The sequence below is a fragment of the Prunus persica genome, chromosome G8, assembly GCF_000346465.2.
Source record: "Prunus persica cultivar Lovell chromosome G8, Prunus_persica_NCBIv2, whole genome shotgun sequence".
Classification (NCBI taxonomy): domain Eukaryota; kingdom Viridiplantae; phylum Streptophyta; class Magnoliopsida; order Rosales; family Rosaceae; genus Prunus; species Prunus persica.
The window spans coordinates 16,844,973-16,850,803 of NC_034016.1; the positions used below are offsets into that span (position 1 = coordinate 16,844,973).

At 35.3% G+C, this 5,831-nt stretch overlaps 1 pseudogene across 1 annotated transcript; it reads right to left on the reverse strand.

Moving 5' to 3' along the window:
• On the reverse strand, window positions 1,043-5,369 carry LOC18766942 (annotated as a pseudogene). Its single transcript, XR_002269501.1, has 7 exons — window positions 5,185-5,369; window positions 5,025-5,101; window positions 4,509-4,598; window positions 3,750-3,842; window positions 1,959-2,882; window positions 1,731-1,874; window positions 1,043-1,489 (listed from the first exon to the last, which is right to left on the reverse strand). The product of XR_002269501.1 is annotated as an FBD-associated F-box protein At2g26860 (transcript).

The window sequence follows — 5,831 nt, forward strand, 5'->3', positions numbered from 1 at the left end:
GCATCATGGAAAAGAGTTACGACTGGATGTTAACTGGTTGATCATCTCTCTTAATCTCATTGTCCCCAACCCGCGGATGAATACTAATCCGGCGGCCGCCCCTCTTCCACCCCTCAATCCAGGGAACCTCCAAGAGTCATTCAAGCTCTGACACAGTACTTGCGGATACGGGTCTGTCTTTTATGTTTCGTGTTTGCTACCAGGGTATCCACAAGTACTGTGTCAGAGCTTGAATACCTCTTGGAGGTTTGCCAGATTGAGGGGTGGAAGAGGGGCGGCCGCCGGATTCGTATTCCTCTGGGGGTTGATCAACCATGAAATTAAGAGAGATGATCAACCAGTAAAATTCCAGTCTTTACTCTTTTCATGTTTTTTTTAAAAAAAAAATTTTAATTTGTTTGTTTTTCTGGTCTGCTTCTTCCATTAGAAGTACGGAAAGCGATGCAGACTTAGTGAAGGAAAGAACTTGGAGAAGAATGAGGGGGAAAAGGGTGCATACAACTTGGTGGTGAGTTCTGATAACTTGGGGTATCTGTTAGCATTAGTCTCATAAAATTGCTGATATTTGTTGTCAATGATTATTTTCTGTTGTTTCATGATCTCCCTTGCAGGTTTGATATGCTGGAAATTAGAATTCTTTGATGAAATGTTGATGTTTTGAAAGTTTTAAATTGATAGGAATGCTTAGTACAATGGGTTAAGCTAGAAAATGAAGAAAAACTTGTAATTTAGTATCTAGAGATCTTAGTGATTCAACGAAAATCTATAAACAAAGGCTAATTAAGCCTCAAGCAATGTATGTTCTTCTGGTTTCCTGCCAAAATGGTAATGAAAGAATCATGGTTTCTTTGAAAGTATAGAACAAGGAAGACAATATTACAATGTCAGTGTCACAGTCAGTGCCATGAATTACATGTCACTATTAGTTAATGACATGATCATTACACGTCATTGTTAATCTGTAACAAGAATTATATATGTTGAATTACACATCACTGCCTGGTAGTGACATGAATTATACATATTGAATTGCACGTGTTAGTGACATGTGAATTACGTAGTGTAGTTATATATAGAATTATGTTTGAACCAGGTGTAAACAAAATGATATATAGAGTTTGCAATGCAATAGCAACTAGAAAGGAATTAAACATATTCTATATCATGCACAAGGCCCATGTAACTACAGACGTACAAATTCAACAGTTGAAGGCAATTTTGTTTTGATGAGTTGCACAGCGTGCTCTCTTGCCTCTGCCTCATCAGCGAGTTCTTCACTACCCGGTTCATAGGGATACGCCCAACGTCGGAGAGGATCAATAACAATTTTCTCTAATGCAGTAGCACTCTTTATTAAGAACAAGATATGATCAACAGCAAATGCACGCACACGATACCCGACTATTTCTACTACCTTGAGGTAATGATGGGGGCATTTCGCAGCCTTCTTTATTTTTTCTATGCCCTCCAGGGATACAATGAAATCCAACTGCGCCAAGAAAAAATAAATAAAGTGTAAGACAAAACAAGAACCAGAAGGAATGTGAAATCTATTAGCATGTTTCATCACCCAGCATAATTTAACCTTTTTTGTTTTTGTTGTACTTTTCATTCTTCAGAATTGTTAATGGAACCAAAAGAAGATGAACAAAATCACCAAAACTGCCCATACAAAGACTTACATATAGTTTTAACTTTTACTATGTAATCTATTGAGTACAAGCATATACCTTCAACACAAGTCTTTGCAAGAAAGGAGATGCTTTTAGAAGAGAAGTTAAATGATGAAGAGCCAGACGGTAATCCGCATGAACTATTAATTCCAAATGCTTGAGATTTGCCAGCATAGGAAACACATGTTTCGGATTATAATCCTGAAAACCAAACAAGGAACAATGAGCTACATAATCCATAAAAGAAGAAAAGAAAACCAACACACCATAATTACATATACTAACCGCTCTAGTGATTTTCAGCATGAGAATCTCCAGTTGCGAAAGACAGCATGAAAGTTTGCTAGAGAAAAGCTCTATGAATGCATGGGGGTTGGAAATATAGGAAATGGACACCTCTACAAGCAATGGTACATTAGTGAGAAGCAGGTTTATCACATTTCCATTATATTTAAATGAAACAAGGTTTGCCTCACAAATCTCTATGCCTTGAAGGCCAAGACAAGCTCCTATAGCTAAATGCTTCAATGCAGCCGATGGACGAACAACTCTTAAATTAACTAGACTTTTTGTTCCGTACACGGTTACTCGTTCAAGAACTGCACAGTTGGAAAAGAAGTATTCAAGAACTTCATCAGTCACATCAACCCATTGGAAATGAAGAACTTTGAGGAACTGAAATCCAACTTTGTATCCACAGGGGCGTAGACTTGGAATGTAAGAATACAAGCATAGAAATTTATGAAGCACTGTCCTATTGGTAAAAAAACTTCAACACGAATGTTGTAACTCCCTTTTCAATTGCAAACTGAATCCATTTGTAAACCGATCATTTAGTTGAAAGCAAGCCCTGAATTCCTCGATGTTTGGGCCTCTATGTTGTTCCACCACACGATTCACCCAATTGACATATCTACCACTTTCCAGGTCTCTTAATTTTCGTTTGAGGGCTCCAAAGTGGCAGATATTGCTACCAACATCAAAGTTAGCATCAAAGTTGAGAACCATAGTGGACATCCACACATACTGCCAACGTCTAGAAAGTATACTAGTAGCTGCGGCTTCCTTTAGCGGCAAGAGAGCCAATATACTGACAAGAATTTCATCTGGCAATGCACTAATTCTGTCCAACAAGTTGTACACACCTTTTTTTCCCTCATTGTTTCCTTCACAACATCTGCGTTGATTTCCCAAGTTGCACTCAAACTTCTAATTTCATGATTCAATCACATTGTTATATTCAATTTACATAAAGAATAATAAACAAAACAATAATAATAACAATAATACCCACCAAAACACACCTATATACAAGAGAAAGAACAACGCATTAAAATTATATGGAGAAATAAAAAAGGATCCTACTTTTAAACCATTTAGATACCAGCGTAACTGGAAGGAGAAAAGAAAAACGGGTTCCAATTTATACAAGTTTAATATCTGGGAAATGAAAAGGATCAAACTTTCAAACCAATTAGATATTCCAGATGTAGAGAATGTGCAAGGATTGGATTAGTTCGGTTTTTCCCCAAAACCACAGCTCAACCGATTACATTGGTTTGGTTTGGTTTTGACTAGCACCTCAAGGGTAACCAAACCAAACAAAACCATTGTCGGTGGGTTTGATTTTGCAGGTTTGGGCCTAACCCAAATCCATTGTTTCCACCTCCTGTTACATTTACAGACCCTGCTACTGACTTTCAAAACCTAAAAAGTCCAGTCAAACCCAACCTGCTTACAAGCACTAAGCACTCTATAAATTTAAAACTTTCAAAACATCAACATTTCATCAAACAATCCTAATTTCCAGCATATCAAACCTTCAATGACTCATCTAAGTTCACAAATTTCCAACACATTAAACATTCACCAAGCATATCCAGCATATTCACAATTCAGCAAGCAGGAAACAGAAAATTAATTAAGAGTGTGAGAGAGTATTAAAGCATGAAACAGCATAAATAAAGACAAAATCTATAAGAGAGATAATGAAACAACAGAAAATAATCATTGACAACAAATATCATCAATTTTATGAGACTAATGCTAACGATACCCCAAGTTATCAGAACTCACCCCCAAGTTGTATACACCCTTTTCCCCCTCATTCTTCTCCAAGTTCTTTCCTTCACTACGTTTGCATTGCTTTCCCAAGTTGCGATTGTACTTCTAATGGAAGAATCAGACCAGAAAAACAAACAAATTTTAAATTAAAAAAAACATGAAAAGAGTAAAGACAGGAATTTTACCGGTTGATCATCTCTCTTTAATTTCATGGTTTCATCACATTGTTAAATTTAACTTACATAAAGAATAATGAAAAGAAAACAAGGATAACAACAATAAAACCAACCAACACGCACCCATATACAAGAGAGAGAACAAAGTATGGAAATTTTCTACAAGATAGATACGGAGAAATAAAAAGGATGTAACTTTTAAACCATTTAGAAATCTGGGTAACCAAAAAAAACAGGTGCCAACTTTATACCGGTTTAATATCTTGGAAATCAAAAGGATGCAACCTTCAAACCAATTAGATATCCAAGATATACAGAATGTGCAATTTCTGGGTCATCTAAGTTCACTGATTTCCAACACATTAAAGATTCAGCAAGCATAGCCAGCGTATTCACTTTTGACAATTCAGTGAGCATGAAACAGCAAATTAATTAGAGTATGAGAGAAAATTAAAGCATGAAACAGGAGAAATAAAGACATAGTCTATAAGAGAGATCATGAAACAACAAAAAAAAAATCATTGACAACAAAGATCGGCAATTTTATGAGACTAAATGCTAACAGATACACAAGTCATCAGTCAGAACTCACTACCGAGTTGCATACTCCCTTTTCCCTTTCATTCTTTCCCAAGTACTTTCCTTCACTACGCCTGTGTCGCTTTCCCAAGTTGCGTTCATACTTCTAATAGAAGAATCAGCCCAGAAAAACAAACAAATTACAAATTTTTATTTTAAAAAAAATGAAAAAAGCAAGGACAGGAATTTTACTGGTTAATCATCTCTCTTCAACTTCATGGTTTCATCACATTGTTAAATTTAACTTACACATAGAATAATCAAAATAAAACAATCATAATAACTACAATAAAACCAACCATAACGCACCTATATACAAGAGAAAGAACAAAGGATGAAAATTTTCTACAAGTTAGATACGGAGAAATAAAAATGATGTAAATTTTAAACCATTTAGAAATCTGGGTAATTAAAAAAAAAAAAGGTGCCAACTTTATACCGGTTTAATATCTGGGACATCAAAAGCATTTCAAACCAATTAGCAATTTTATGAGACTAAATGCTAACAAATACCCAAGTTATAAGAACTCACCACCATTGGGACTGAGTCAGATTGATCCAAAATCACCACGAAAGCAGCAAGCACACCACCGGTTAGCAATTCGAGGCCTAGTTAAATTCAAATATAAATTTTAAAACAAATTATGTGAAGAAAGATTAAAATTAATTTAAAAATTGTTGAACAGGCTTACGAAATTTCTGAGACTGAGACACTGATCAATTAGAGTGTGAGGGAGAGGACTGAGAAGATCGGCTGACTTGGTTCGGAAGGGTTAGGCGAGGGACTGAGAGTGAGGCATCGCGGCAGAAAGAAGAGAGAGAGAGAGAGAGAGAGAGAGAGAGAGAGCCTGGGATGCTGACTGAGGAAGAGGATTCGAATGAGTTATCGGAAATATCGATAATTTAAAAATACGAAAATTTCAATGGAAATATCTGGATATCAATATCGATAAAAATTAAATAAAAATTACGGAAATTGTAAGAAAAACTTGGAAATTTTTATTGAAACTTTGGAGGATGTTTATTTAGTCAATTATCTATTAGTTTGTCACAAAAAATTGGAATGAAATGCATTGCATAATGGATTTAATTTAAGTTGATTATATAGCGAGCTGACAAACACTATGAGTGTAGAAAATATGTAGTAATTAATGAAAGAAGATTAAACACACCACAATCATTTATATATAATGATTTACTACATTATTTTACATTTTATACATTTTATACATTGCATGGTAAGATACATAAGTGACTTAATACCACATAGGGTTCCTATAAGGTTCAAATTTTTCACTATCTTCATCATCTAGAATAAGTGTATTGTGAAGAGTAGTCA